The sequence below is a fragment of the Callospermophilus lateralis genome, chromosome 4, assembly GCF_048772815.1.
Source record: "Callospermophilus lateralis isolate mCalLat2 chromosome 4, mCalLat2.hap1, whole genome shotgun sequence".
Classification (NCBI taxonomy): domain Eukaryota; kingdom Metazoa; phylum Chordata; class Mammalia; order Rodentia; family Sciuridae; genus Callospermophilus; species Callospermophilus lateralis.
In genome coordinates this window covers 10,959,094-10,974,957 of record NC_135308.1, presented here as the reverse complement: position 1 = coordinate 10,974,957, position 15,864 = coordinate 10,959,094, and the positions used below count along the sequence as shown (strand labels likewise).

General features: G+C 42.3%; 1 long non-coding RNA gene across 1 annotated transcript; it reads left to right on the top strand.

Moving 5' to 3' along the window:
• Positions 1-4,078: 4,078 nt before the first annotated feature.
• Positions 4,079-15,379, top strand: LOC143396424 (uncharacterized). Its single transcript, XR_013091101.1, has 4 exons — positions 4,079-4,419; positions 6,539-6,640; positions 9,117-9,225; positions 15,233-15,379. It is a non-coding gene; the product is annotated as an uncharacterized LOC143396424 (long non-coding RNA).
• The last annotated feature ends 485 nt before the right edge of the window (positions 15,380-15,864 follow it).

Genomic DNA, 15,864 nt, shown 5'->3' with positions numbered 1-15,864 from the left:
AAGAGTTTAACTGTGTGACAAATGTATAAGATCATCTCTATGAAGGAAGTGGGCAGGAAGGAGCTGACCCAGGTCACTTTGGAAATGAGTGGAGATGGTGAGAGGAAAGCCGAGAGGTGCACATAAGCAATGCACTCTGGTCCAGGTGGGTTCCACACTGTGCTGTACTGCGACTGGACAGTCAGGGCCAATGCTGGGCAAACAGCGTGAGCCGGGTTCCCACTGTGAAGGGGAAAGGTACAGGTTAGCAAGCAGAGAAGGGAAACTAGAATGATCCATGCAGGATTGACTTAGAGACGTCAGTATGAACTCACATCTAGTTCAACAGAGATGCAAACGCATATGTAGAAATACTGACCAACATGTCTATCCACATGGTTAGTTCATCCCAGGTATTTCCATGCTGTCAGCTAAGAGAGCACTCCAGGGTCTGGGTGACCCCACTCAGCACTCAGATCATGATTCCTAATGGTGTCTCCTAATAGTGTCTCCAGTGAAAAGAATCAGAGCTCTTTGGAGAAATCGTGCTTTTAGGGTTGGGACATGGAATCCACAAGATGAGACTGGAATATTGAGTAGTTCCATAAAGTACCGAAACACACACACACACAGAGTTAGGGGCATAGCCAAGGATCATAGGAGCCAACCTGGAAGCTTCACGTGGCCAAAACCAGAAGAACTTGAGCATCAAAATCAATAATGCCATATTAAGTTATAAAGCGAAAATGTAAGGTGAATATTCAAACTGCTATAAAGGATCGACAAAGTTAACATATGGGGAATAAGAGACAATTCTCACATGCGGAATATTTTCAGAAAATGTACGTAGAATCCCACCATTCAAGGAGATGGAACATACTCCTTATTCCCTAAGCGGGGGATCCACAGTGGTGGCTTTTTCCAGAGTCAGGATGGAAAGCGGGAAATAGCTTTCCAATGAAGAAACAGGACAAAGGCTATTTCAGCCAGATGACCCGAGGTCAGAATCAACAGTGGTAAGTCATGTAGAGAGCAGCAAAGCCTTGAGAAGATGTAATGAGAACCCTCCCCCAGCCCCCAGTGCAGTCTACCAGGAGGGAGCATCACACACGCACACACACACACTCACACACACACACGCGCGCGCACACTCTCTCTCACACACACACACACACACTCACACACACACTCACACACACACGCACACTCACACACACACTCACACACGCACACTCACACACACTCACACACACACGCACACTCACACACACACACGCACACTCACACACACACACTCACACACACACTCACACACGCACACACACACACACTCACACACACACACTCACTCACACACACGCGCGTGCACACTCACACACACACACTCACACACACACTCACACACACACTCACACTCACACACACACACTCACACACACGCGCACACTCACACACACACTCACACACACACGCACACTCACACACACACTCACACACGCACACTCACACACACGCACACTCACACACACACACTTTCCAGAACACCTGACCGAAGCTCCTTAAAGCTGTCAAAGTCAAGAAGTTCAAGGGAAGTCTGAGACCCTCCCACAGCCCAGAGGGGCCTAAGGAGACATGAGGACCGATGGGAAGATGACCCCCTGGAGGGGACCCAGCACAGGAAAACGACATTAGATAAAAATGAAGGAACCTGCCTGAATGTGCGGATGCCTCAAGCGCTCCAGGACCCCAGGAAGGGATGGCTGACTTGGCTGGTGGGGGAGCAGGGAGAGGGTCCCTGAGGAAGCCACCAAGGCCCGTCTGGTAGGAGTCAGTGGGCACGAGGGGCTTCTGAGCTGGGAACAAGCTGAAGAATGTTCTAGGCAAAGGGGTGTCCTGTGAGAGGACCCAGAAGCAGGGAAAGAGGGTCATCCTGAAGAGAAGTAAGTGAGTCCACGGTCCGATCAGTCATCCCACGTTTCTTCACAATGGCTCCCGCGGGGATCACGTTCTTCCCACTTCACAGAGGAGGAAACCGAGACCCGAGAGGAGCTATGGCTTCCAAGGGCACACCGCCAGGAGCGCTTAAAATAGAATTGAGACCCAGGCCCATCAGACTGGGAGGCCCGCATCCTGCCCTCTCGTGCCGGCTTCCATTTGCCTGAGAAGCCTATACAACTAGGCCGCGGTGGAGCACGTCCTCACCTCTAAAAAGGAGCAAACCTGAGCTGTGGGGAGCCACATGCAGATCGGTGCAGGCGCTGGGACCGCCTGGGACGGCAACCATTAGCTCTAAGTTGCTCTCACAAGAAGCGTCTTCTTACTTGCCAGGAACCAGAGCCCTGTGAATCCAGAGGTCAAATTCCAACCTATGAACCCAAGGGAAATTATGCATCATGAAAATATGGCTTGGGAGCTGGAACTCGAAAAAAAAAAAAAAAAAAAAGGAAAAAACAAAAAGCCCTGTTAAGGCGATGAGAATTAGAAATTAGCACAGTGGGAAGTAAGCTGGGGTTGGAGGCTGCACTGAGGTGGTGGGCGACAGGCAAGCTGCAGGGTTCAGAATCAACCTGGAAGGTGAGGGCAGGAGAGTCAAGAGCCGCCCAGTGTTGCTGATGGGTTTTGTTCCACCTCCTGCTCCCTTCTCCTCCAACACCACTGCAAACGAGCACCTGAAAACGCCAACAAGAATAGTCCAAACCTAGCACCCACCTAAAGGACCCTGGCTAACCCCCAGGTCTGGGAATGGAGCGGTAATTGAAGGAGTGTCGTGGGAGAAGGAGACCTGAGACAGAAAGTGAGCTCGAGTGTGGAACAGAAGCAACATGGCACTTAAAATGCCAAAGAGATGGTGCTGCGATTTGGGTAGGGTTCATGTGTTGGAGACTTGGTCCTCAGTGTGGTGGTGTCCAGATGATGGGACCTTCGAGAGGTGGGGCCAAGGAGGAGCTGGGGAGTTGGTTAGGTCATCAGGGATGCTGTCCTCAGAAGGAATTGATGTAGTTCTCGGTTGGTTCTCATGAGAGAATTGTTGCACAAGAGCGAGCGTGACCTCTGAATCTCTCTCTGGCTTCCTGTCTCATCCTGTCATCTCTTCCCCTCTCATACAGTCCCATGGTGTGACACATTGTGTGACACAGCCAAGGGAACCCTTGCCAGAGCCATTGCCATGTTATATGGACCTTCGGCCTCCAAAGCTGTAAACTAAACTTTTCTTTACCAATTTTCCTGCTCAGGTATTTTGTTATAGCAACAGCAAATGGACTAATACGGGTGGCCAAAACATTTGCTGAGAACACTCCTACCAATGTCAAAAAGCATAGAGGGGGTTGAATAGTTGGCAGTCTGTTGTAATGGATCTTCAAGGCTGGGGATAAGTATACTAATAAAAAGGGATGGTATAATACGGTCAAAGGAATGTGGGTGTTGGAAGAGCAAGGAAAAGCTGGAAATCTGTTTTTCCCAGTTCCCAGGTAAAGCCTTTGCACAAATGACCTCTCGGCTCAACTCTGTGACACCCTGTACCTCTTGAGCCCTCCTAGTCAGCCTCTAGCATTAAGAATGATTCCTCCTGGGTCCCACCCACCTAGAGGATGGCCTTTCCAGAGGTTGACCTGTTGTTTGTGTGGTCGTTTGGTGGATGGCCAGCGTTTCCTCTAGGGTGAATTAGATTTGGGGGGTGCAGGTTTGGGGCCCGCCTACCATCTCCTAATTACTCAGCTAGAAAGGCTGTTTTACCACACAGATGGAGTCAGGCGTGTTGTTCTCTTTCCAAGCAAACTTGAATCAAAGGGAGGTGTGGTAGAGATTCAGAACTTTGAAGCTGGAAGCAATTGACATTTGGATCCTGGAGGAGGAAGGGGAAGTATTTGTGGTTGGGTGTTTACATTGGCTCAGATAACAGGGCTCCAACAGTTGGGTCTTACTTTCTCATCACCACGCCTTCTGCATCAGCCCCACTGAGCTGGCTAAGTAGGGTCCTAGGGACATTCCTCACCAGCTGACCTTTGTCCGGCTGTTTCTAACACAAGCACCATTAGCAGTCCTGTAACTCAGGATATTAAATGTTGGGGAGTGGGGGTGGGGTGGGAGTGCACCAGGTCAGCTTGCAGCTCTCATTCAGAGTATCGCATACTGTTAGCTGTTTGCCAAGAAGATCTGTACAAGATGGTGGCACAACTCTGAATTTTTAATACAGAAAGGGGCTCCTTCGGGGGGAGGGTATGCAATATGTATGTTAAATATTATTAAATTTTTAATGAGAAAACATACCAGAAGAGAACACTTTGAATGAATACCACCAACCTGAGTGTGCTTTGCTCACTGAAGGCAAGCTGCATCTTGGCACCGTCCTGATCCCAACGCTGAACGCACTTACGGTTGGAACTCATCTTTGGAAGTGCTCTTGGGGGACTTGGCACAGTCCTTTGCATATCATCGATGGTGAGTCTTTATTCTTGGAAGATGCTTTTGATTTGAGAAAAAAAGCCAAAATTCATAATGACTTCAACCTAGAATGGTAGGTGATTTGATAGAGAATTGTTTTTAGTAAAAATAATTATACAATTTTTCCTCCCCTCTAGTATCAGCTTTCTGACTGACATCATGGAGTGAGACTTTTAGTTTTGGAAAGGCTAGGAAAAATAGCGTAAGGCATTCCAAAAGAACTTCACGCTGAATGTTGTTTGGACAATCTAAACTCAGTTCTGAATTTGGAGTATCAAAATCATCTATTCAGGGACTATTTAAAAAGAATGGTATTTCAAGCCAATAAAATTAGTAATACTAACATTTGTGCAGTGCTTTTAACTTTTCAGAGAGCCTTTGGCACCCATATTTAGTGGTTACCAAGTTTCAATGAGGCAATATTTAATCACAGAGATTTTTAACTCCTTCAGGTATTAAAAAAAGGGAGGCTTAAACTGATATTTTGGATACACTTTTGGTTCACTGACTGGTTAAAAACTTAATTACATGCATATGTAAAATTATGTATTTTACATATATAGTCACACATATGTGTGTATATTCATACTTTATGGTAAAATGGTTAAGAACCTGGGATTAGGAGCCTGTCTGTCTGGGTTCCAGTCTTGTTTCATCATTTACTTACTCCAGTTGGGTAATTCTTGGAACATTAGTGCTATAAGGTCTTAGATATTTTCCAAAGACCATGTGTTGAATGTTTAGATCCTAGCCTGTGGAACTGTTGGGAGATGGTGATGCCTTTAAGAGGCGGGGCCTCGTGAGAGGAAGTTAGGTTGTAGGGGTGTGGTCTTGAAGGGCATATCAGGACCCTGCCCCCCCCCCCCCCCCCCCCCCCGCCCTTTCTCTCTTGGCTTCCTGGCTGCCATGGGGTAAGCTGCTTCCTCCACCATGGGTGTCCACCCTGATGTCTTCACCAGAGGTCCAAAGGCAACAGGGCTGAGCAAACAGAGGTTAGAACTTCTGAAACCATGAGCCAAGATGTTCCTACTTATAAGTTGATTATTTCAAGTATGTATTACACTAGTGGGAAATTGACTGACACACTCAATTATATTATTTGTAAAATAGGATTAATAGTACCAGCTGTCTTTGTTTTTTTGTTTTTTTTGTTTTTTCAGTATCAGATGAATTTAAGGTATATACCTTGCACATAGTAAACACTCTGTGAGTGTCAATTATACTATGATTAGTATTGTTACTTCCCAACTACAGGTCACGTATTCTAAATCTCAGTGTTTTTTGATTGTGAGATATAAACATTCCCAAAGAATAAAGTATCAGCATTTAAAACTTTCTAAAACTTCCTGTACACAAGCTAGATCAGAACTGTATCTGTTTTCCTTGCCAGTCATTCTAGTGAACAATATTCTCTCAGTTTTGGAATACCATGCTTAAATTGAAATCTGTAAATCCCCATTGTTATCTGACCATGTCTGAGAAAGTATAAAATTTAAAACCTACCAAGTCTTTAAAAATTATCATAAAGGTAAAGCAGAAAATTAATATTACACAGGCATTCTAAAGTGTGTTCATTTAGAACCAAAGTAAATGGTCGCAAATTCCTTTTCCAGAGAATCTTCTAGAAAACTTCAGAGGATGTTTTTAGTTGTGAAGATAAATGAAAATATCTTCCTCAACTAATGATTTTAATTTCGGATTTAGATGCTTGCATTTAAATACTTGGGCTCGAAATTACTTCCTTTTGTTTCTTACTCAAAAATACTATAATATACTAATACCTCGTACTTGAGGACAATATTTAATTTATCTGGATAATGTTTGGCCAAGTTATTCCATCACTCTAGCTTTAAATTTCTCCCCCTCAATGGCGAGGTTAGTAAACATAGTTACCATCAGCCTGGGAAAGAAGATGTGAGAGTATCATGAATACTCTGCAGTCTTTGGATGGGTGTCTTTGTTGGGAGCTAATTTATTTTGAAAAATAAGAAAAGACACATTGAAAATATTTAGCACCAGGCCTGGCAGGTTCAAGCTTTCAGTAAGGATGAGCTGTTAATATTAATGTTATTGTCATTATTTTACTCTGAAGATAATGATTATTATTATCTTCAAGATTTCATTCAGATAAGAGTTTGCCGTCTCTCCAGCCCCAGCAAGTGATTGCTCACAGGACATTCTATTTGACTATATGTGCGTAACCCGGGAGCTGAAAAAGGTATGCAGACCCTTCTGTTTCTTGAATGTAAAACTAGATAATTTGCATCATATAGATAGAATCACAAAATATTTGTCTTCTTGTAACTGACATTTTGCTTAGCATCTTCTCAAAGTTTATCCATGTTTTAACATGTGTTAGAATTTTTTTAAGGCTGAATAATATTCCATGCTCTGTATTTACACACACACACACACACACACACACACACACACACAAAACATTTTTTAAATCCATTTGCCTGCTAATAATGAACATTTGGATTATTTTTACCTTTTGGCTGTTGTGAATAATGCTGTTATGAACCTGGGTTACAAATATCTTTTTGAGATCTTGCTTTGGATTCTTTTGGATTTGGATCCAGAAATGGAATTGCCAGATCACATGATAACTCTATATTTAACTTTTTAAGGAATCATACTAGTATTTTTCCATTGTGATTACATCATTTTACATTCCCACCAATAATGCATGAAGGTTCTAGTTTCTCCATGTTCTCAACACTTATTATTGTATGGGTTTGTTGTTGTTGTTATTTATTTATTTATTTATTGGTACCAGGGATTGAACTCAGGGGCACTCAACCACTGAGCCATGTCCCCAGACCCATTTTTCATTTTATTTAGAGACAGGGTCCCACTGAATTGCTTAGCACCTTGCTTTTGCTGAGGCTGGCTTTGAACTCATGATCCTCCTGTCTCAGCCTCCCGAGCCATGGGGATTACAGGCGTGCACCACCATGCCCAGCGTATTTTCTGTTTTTATTGTAACCATATTGATAAGTGTGAGGTGCTATCTCACTGTCCTTCCGATTTTTTCTTCCTTAATGATTAATGGTGGTGTATATCTTTTCATGTGCTCATTGGCAGTTTGGATCTCATCTTTACAAAGATGTGTCTTCAAATTCCCTGTCCATGTTTACAGTGAGTTATTCTGTATTTGTTGTCAAGTTGTGGGAGCTCTTCACATATTCCAGATATAAACCTTTAACAGATAGGTGTGTGATTTGCAAATATTTTGTTCCTTCCTGTGCATCCTTGGCCTTTCTCTCTTGGTGGTGCCCTTTGATGAACAAGTTTTTTCTGTGTAGTCCCAGGTATCTATTTTTGCTTTTGTTCTGTGCTTTGTATAATATCCAAGAAATCATTGTCAAATCCAGTGTCATATTCATGAGTCGTAAGACTTTATATTGTTAAGATGTCAACACTATCAAAGTGATCTAGGGATTCAGCACAATCTCTTTCAAAATCCCAGAAGTACAAAAACTAGGGGAAAAAAAGTATATTAAAACTTATATGGAATCTCAAGGGACTTCAAATACCAAAAACTTTTTGAAAAGAACTTTTATATTTTCTTCTAGGATTTTTCCCAGTTTGAGCTCTTACATTTAGGCCATTTTCCGTTTGGTGCAACTTTTGCATGTGACTATTCAGTTTGGTCAACACCATGTGTTAAATAGATTGTCCTTTCTCCAGTGAGTGGTCTTGGCACCTTTTTCAAAAATTATTTAACATATGCATTTGAGAGCTTATTTCCGACTAGCTATTCTGTCACATTGATCTATAGATTTACTCTCCTGGTAGTGTCTCACTATTTTGATTCTGTAGTTTGTAGTATTCTTTAGGAAGTATTGAGTCCTCTAAGTTTGTTCTTTTCTAAAAAAAAAAAAAAAAAAAAAAAAAAAAGAATTGTGCATTTAAATACCCTTGAGATTCTGCATGAATTTGTAAAAATTTTTCTTAAGTTTTGCTGTGTAAATACTGCTGAGATTTTGATAGAGATTGTGTTCAATCTGTAGATTCCTTTAGTAGTACTAACATCTTCATAATGTAAAATCTTCTGATTCATAAGTTTGATTTTTTTTTCATTTCTTTATAACTTTTGTAATTCCTTTCAACAATTTTTTATAGTTTTCAGTGTGTAAATCTTTGAACTCCTCAGTTGGGTGTATTCCTAGATATACACCCAACTGAGGTATATTTTTTGATATTTTTGTATATGGAGTTCTTATTTTCCTTTGAAATTGCTCATTGTTGATGTGTAGAAACACAAGTGATTTTTTTTTCTGTGTTGATTTTATATCTTGCAATTTTGCTGAATTTGTTTATTAGTTCTAATTTGTGTGTTTGTGTGTGTGTGTGTGTGTGTGTGTGAGCACACAAGCACTCTTTAAGGTTTTCTTTGTATAAGATTACATTGCCTGTGAACAGAGGAAATTTTGATTCTTCCTTTCCAACTTGGATGCTTGTTATTTATTTTCCTTGCTCAACTGCTGTAGCAGTTGCTGTAGCATCCTTTCCTTGTTTCCAATATTAGAGGAAAAACTTAGGTTTTCACACCAGGTGTGATTTTATCTGTAAGTTTTTCATACATGACCTTTGTTATGTTGAAATAGTGTCATTCTATTCCAGTTTGTTTAGTGTTTTAATCAGAAACAGTTGTCAAACTTTATCAAAGACTTTTTTTTTTTTTGCAGTGGAGATGATCTTGTATTTTCCTTCATTGTGTTAATGTGGTATATTACTTGGGTTGATTGGTATGTTAGATTATCCTTGTATTCCAGAAGAAAATCTTATTCAATCATGGTGAGTAATACTTTTAATGTTTTGCAGAATTTTCTTTGCTAGTGTTTTGTTAAGGTTTTCTTCAACCAATATTCGTCAGGGATATTGGTTTGCATTTTCTTTTTTGGACTGTATCTGATTTTTGTTATCATCATAATGCTGGTCTCCTGGAATGGGTTTGGAAGAGCTCCCTTCTCTTCAAGTTTTTGGAAGAATTTGGGGAAAACTGGTGTTAATTCTTCTTGAAATGGATAGTAAAATTCACCAATGACAGCATCTGGTCCTGGGCCTTTCAGTGTTTTTCATTAGTGCATTATAGTCGTACGTCATATTGGAGTTCACTGTGACATAGCCATACCTGCATGGAATGTAATTTGCTCCTCTTTTGTCCCCCCTTTTGACCCTCCTCCTTCCCTCTGTTCCTGTTCCTCTGGTCTTCCTTTTATTTACTTGCAGCTTTAAAACAAACAATGCTTTACAGATGTACATGAGGTGAGATTCACTAGGTATATGTGTACACGTACATAGCATCATTGGTCCATCTCATTCTGCAATCCCTTACTTTCCCTGTCTCACCTCTACCCCACCCTAACCCCTTCCTGACTCCACTGATCTCCCTTTTATTTTCATGGGATTCTCCCTGCCACACTCCACCCCCCCTTTATTTTGCTCTAGCTTCCACAGACAAGAGAAAATATCTGACCCTCGAGTCTGGTTTATTGCACTTAGCATGATGTTCTCCATTTACCTCCATTCTTGAGCAAATGTCAAAATTTCATTCTTCTTTAAAACTCCACTGTGCACATATATCTCACAAGTTCTTAATCCATTCCTCTATTGATGGGCATCTGGGCTGGTTTCCTAACTTGGCTGTTTTGAATTGCTCGGCTATAAACAGTGCTGAGCTTGTTTCACTAAGGTATGTTGATCTTAGTTCTTTTGGATAAATACCCAGAAGTTGGGATAGGCAGGTCACGGGACATTCCCATTTTTAGTCTTTTGAGGAATCTCCACACTGCTTTCCAAAGTAGTTGTACTGATTTACAGTCCCACCAACAATGTATGAGTGTCCCCCCCCCCCATCACGTCCTCACAAGTATTTATTCATGTTTGTATTCTTGATGGCTGCCATTCTAGCTGGAGCAAGATAAAACCTCAGTGTAATTTTGATTGGCATTTGCTGATTAATAAGGCTGTGAACACCTTATCAAGTATTGGTTGGCCATTTGTGTTTCTTCTTTGGGGAAATGTCTGTCTAGTTCTTTTGCCCATTTATTGATTGGGTTATTTGTGGGAGTTTTTTTTGGTGTTGAGTTTTTAAAGACCTTTATGTATTTTGGATATTAACCTCCCGTCAGAGGAGTAACTGGCAGGTTAATTCTTGGGAAAGTGGCTTCCTGATAAAGCCCCCCCGCCCCCCGTTTCTTTCTCCCTCCCTCTTAGGTGTTTTCTAGACCTTTTCCCTCCTGCCACGTGATGATGCAGCAGGAGGGTCCTACCTTATGTGAGCCCCTCGACCTTGGGCTTCCCAATACCCAGAGCTGTAAGGCATAAATCTCATAAAAATTGACCTGGTCTCAGGTATTCTGTTATAGCAGCATAAAACCGACGGAGACAGGGCCAGACACCGCATTTTTTCCTCTCTCTGGCCTTTCCAAAGCATCCTCGGTGAGAGAAGATGGAGGAGAAATGAGTTCCCTACTGTGATCACAGGAGACCAGAGGGAAACATGTGTGTCAATAAGTCTTTCCTTTATTTCATTCTTCTCATTTTTATTCAACTACCTAGAGACCAACATTCTCATTTGAGGCCTTCCTAGAGGGAAGCAAACACAGCGGATGACAGGCAACGCCAGCTAGCAATTTTTTTTTTTTTCTTTTCTTCAAAGCAGGTTAGCAGGTTCAAATAAAACACACTGAAGAGGAATTACATGAAACTGAAAAGGAAACTGTGAAGTGCAAGCTGATATATTTAGAAGTTTGTATAATGACAGGTCAGATTCCTGAGGATTAGCCAAAGTGGCAAATCTCACACCACTTATTCAAAAGGAGGGCAAAAGATACAGCAGGCAATTATAGTTTAGCAGCAATTGTGTGTGTGTGATGGTGGTGGCGGGTCGGGGGGGGGGGGGATCAACTCTTCTTGAACTTCTTAAGGGAGCAGCTTGGAAAGTGTCATTTGAATATAGATGGCCAACCAGAAGGGGTTCTGCAGGGAGGGGAGGGGTGCGGAGGAGAGGGAAGAGGGAAGGCCAGGGTTGCCAGGGCTTGGTTATTTTCATATTTTAAAGCCCTGAATAGTTTGAAAGGAGGATTGCCAGAGGGGACCAGGAAAATTAGTGGTTGTTTGATTCAGGATCAATTTTCAAATCTGCCCGGTTTATAATTGTGCGACTCTTGCTGTCATCACTCATGTGATTCAGGCTCCAGATGTTCAGGGTTGGAACGTCCCCAGGGCTCCCCACCTCCCTGGCGGGCCCCGGAGCCTTTCTTTCTCCCCCCACCAAACATTTTTCCTCGGGACTTACTTATTAATATCCGAAAGACCTACAAGTGGGCGGGGGAAATAAAAAGGGACGGAAACAAAGCCCTTAAAAAACGCAGGACGCAGGCTCACTGCCCGTGGCCTTGGAGGAAGTGGTGCTGATCAATGCCGCGCGCGCCGTGAGTGCCAAGGCCCCGTCCCTTTCCAGAGTGGGCTTTTGGGAGGACGGAGTTCTGGGGCTTCCAGGGACCGAGGAAGACGTGGGCATGAAAGGCAGGAGGGAGAGCAGATGACAAATGTGAAGGCCCCGTGGCCTTCAGAAGGCCCCACTCTGTCTGGGCCTGCTTTATCACCTCTCCTTTGGAATAATGGCAGAGCTTCCGAGCTGGACGGGATCATGTAGGCCAGCTCTTTTTCAAATGGGGTTTAACCAATTCCTAGGACCCCCAAACATAATCTTAGTAGTCTATAGATTCTTTTTTTTTTAATATTTTTTTGGTTATAGATGGACATGATACATTTATTTTATTTATTTATTTTTATGTGATGCTGAGGATCAAACCCAGGGCCTCACACATGCTAGGCAAGTGCTCCACCACTGAGCCACAATCCCAGCCCCTATAATTTCTTTATAAAAATTTAGAATTGGTATTCTTATTTTTTAATATATATGCATTTTAGTTGTAGATCGACACAATCTCTTTATTTTCATTTATTTGTTTTTTATGTGGTGCTGAGGATGGAACCCAGAGCTTCATGCATGCAAGGCAAGCGCTTTACCACTGAGCTACAACCTCAGCCCCCATGTATTCTTATTTTGATGCTGATAAAATGACATTATCAGAATATTCAGGGCATCTAGATGAGGATCAGAGCTGTGTGATCCTGGGACTGTGTTGATACGGTTTGAGGGGCGTGGTCCACTGTCAGTAGGCCGAGGGTCCTCATGTCACAGTGACAGCTACCAACCCTGATCCTCTTAGTTTTCACATGAAGTTCTTTACCAGTCACAAACGCATGACTTATTTTTCCAATGATAATTTACAATTCAAAGACATTTTCATGGGTTATGATGTTTATTTCTCAAGATTTTTTTTCGAAAAAATAAATGAAGACTTTGATTTGGTGTCATGAAAATGACGTACCCCAACAGATGGCCAAAAGAACAGAGTCCGGCTTAATAGATAAATTACACATTTCGTAAAGTTATGATTAAATATTGTCAGGCATGCTGTATGAATTCAAGTTTCCAGTAATTTTAAAAGAGAAAAGTGATAGGAAAATTTAGTCATCCCATAACACACAGAAGTATAGACATACCAAACAGCAAAGAAACTGGGTTGCAGCCTTCAGCACCCTATCCACAGTGGGAATAGCAATTTAGCTTCTGCCAAACAATATTATTTGCTATTTTAAATTAATGAATTTTACTGCTTTTTGAGTTTTGTTTCTATCCACTTAAGTGAGTATGACTTTATAACTGCTTGATACTTATAAGGAGTTATACTCAGTTTTATGTTTGTACAAAACATAATAAAAATGTGTTAAGTCAATGCTGTGGGTCTGCCAAGATTTTTTTTTTCCCCATTAAAAGGAGTCTGTCTATAACTTACCCTGGAGCAACACTAATCTAGTCCACTGCTTTCGTTTCAAGAAATCATTCTCTCGTGTTGTTGTTTCCATGTTGGAACCGCCATAGTCTTTCCAGAGAAGACCCAACCGTCTTGTCCACCTTCATCCGGGTCACTGTAGTCCATTTATGTTCCTACATCCGCCATAGCACAAGTTCTGCTCATGTTTCAAGGACAGCTTCTCCTCTGTGGCAGCCTCCTTCTCTTTTGATGCACAAGCTGCCCCCTTCTTTCTCTTAGAACCTGAGGATTTTCCCATCTCACGTAACACTTTCCACCAAGGATCTCAATTTGAGCTTCTCAAAGGTGCGGACTGACTGTATTTCATCCTCTATTTTAGTCCACAGACTTAGTAAAAATTTGTTAAATAAGTTTGTTATTTTATGCCAAAATAACACATCCTAATAAAACCAGTCATCCGACCATGATTTCTCAGACACAGTCTCTGTTATCCTTGCAAGACATCCAAGAGACCTTTATTAAGCTGCTAGAATTATAATTATTATTTTAAACCAAATAAGAGCAAGAGAGGAATAGAACAGAAAACAGGGGGAAATTTTGCCAGCAAGACACCATAAAGATCTTTGGAATTTACAGGCAGAAGTGGGCAGGAAGCTGTCTCTAGGGTCAGCTTTTGACCTTTCCATTTGTGTTTGAGGAGAAGGGTTGGGAGTTAATTCTTGTTTGAATCTGGCCTTGCGATTGGTTGCAGATGGAAAGACTTCTCTCTGCAGGAAATGATGCCATCACATTGAGAAGTTGTTTTTTTGGACTGGCAAATGGAAAATGTTCTTAATGAAAACACAGAATAATCAGTCTGAGCATGGGGGAGAAGCACTGGGAGGAAAATGAGAAAGAATCCATATTAAATAGATGTGCCTACCAGCATACTGATGAGAAGGGGGATTTAGAGGTTATTGTAGGGGGAAAAATTCTTCAAGTTATTATCCTAATGCTTCTCTGCAGCTTAAAAAGTGAATATATGGAATGTGTCACAAATGGAAGGAAAATGCCAATCAATGACCTCAAGCTAGAAGTGTGGTTGTCACTTTCCCTGGCCTTAATAGAGTCAAATGTTCTGGGCAATTACTCAGCCTAATCCTGACATTGACTTTTACTTGTGCAAATTTTTGTTTAGAAAATATGGTCGCCAAGTGATGGGTCAGTTGTTAACAGTAATATAATGGCTCCCAGTTACAAAGCCCCGATAGGGGGTTTTAAGTAGCTCCTTGAATCTTTCCTATCACACTTTAAGGTACGTACCAATATTGTCCCCATTTTATGTAGGAAATGGAGTCAGCAGGTGGTTAAGAAAGATGGCAGGATCCCATGGCCCATGGGTGGTGGAGTCTGGGTTCAGCCCCACACACCTGACTCCAGAAGCCTGACTCCAGCAGTGTGCTGTACTGGGGCTTCCGTTCCTCCTTAGTGGGAAGAGCAAGAGCTTTGGAATCAGACCAGGCCACACAGAATCCCTGAATGTTGGCTCTTGAGGTGTGACACACTATTTAATGTTTCTGAGCCTCTGTTTTATTGCATACAAAGTGAAAATAATAATATTTGACTCAGGGGATTTTTATGTGGATTGAGTGAGCCAATGTATGTTTGTTTGTTCTTGGGACGGTACCCAGAGTAAGTGAACGATTTCCTCACACCTACACCATCCTGGCTTTTGGAATCATTAGAAACGGGCCGTAAGGTTTTTGTAATGAGATATGATAGAGGAGACATGAGTCTGATTTCTGGGCTAGTGTCCCCCAGGATGTGTGTCCCGGGGGTTGAGGGGTGTATGAGGATGCCCAGAGGCTCTTTCCCTGCCCTTGGGTGCTCTCAACAAGGGGATATGTCCTAGGAAAGGGAGGAAATGAGACTGAAACCGCTTCCCATTAATCCTTTAAGTTTTCTGCAAATAGGGTTCAACACCTCCACAGCATGCATAAATTTAGCTGGAACCGGATGGAGGTTTGCTCGGGTCCTTTGTCCAACCTATAGTCTCAAACAGGCCAGAGTTCTTGTCTTCTTGGAAGAGGACATGAATAGACTGGAGGATGAGGCAGCACTGGACCGGTAAGCAACCCCAGGTCAGGGTGGGGGGTGCATGCCTGAGACCCGGTTCCCTCAGCCAAACACCTGTATCCACCAATGGAACGACACCGGGAGGTTCATGGAATCCTTTCCACCATCCTAGAAACTTTAGGGTAGGCAGACCAAGAATCATCTCAATCAATAAATCACAGCCTGGACCCCCCCAAATTTTCATTGCATAGCCAGACCCTGAGCGGAATGCCGCTAGGCAATGTGTGTAGAGTCCACCGGTCATTTCATTAACCTTGGACTACGGAGAGACTCCATGCTACACAACTCTACACGACTGAATTTGTACGGACATCACTTACCATGTTGCTGAGGGTTTTAATGAATATGTTGAGTGACTGCCATTTGGGGACATAGGCTAAATGCCAAGAATTCAGAAACGAACCCAGTCCCCAGCTTCTAGGAACTCATGGCTCCGCAGGGAGAGAGTGAAGCACACAAGCGATTATGA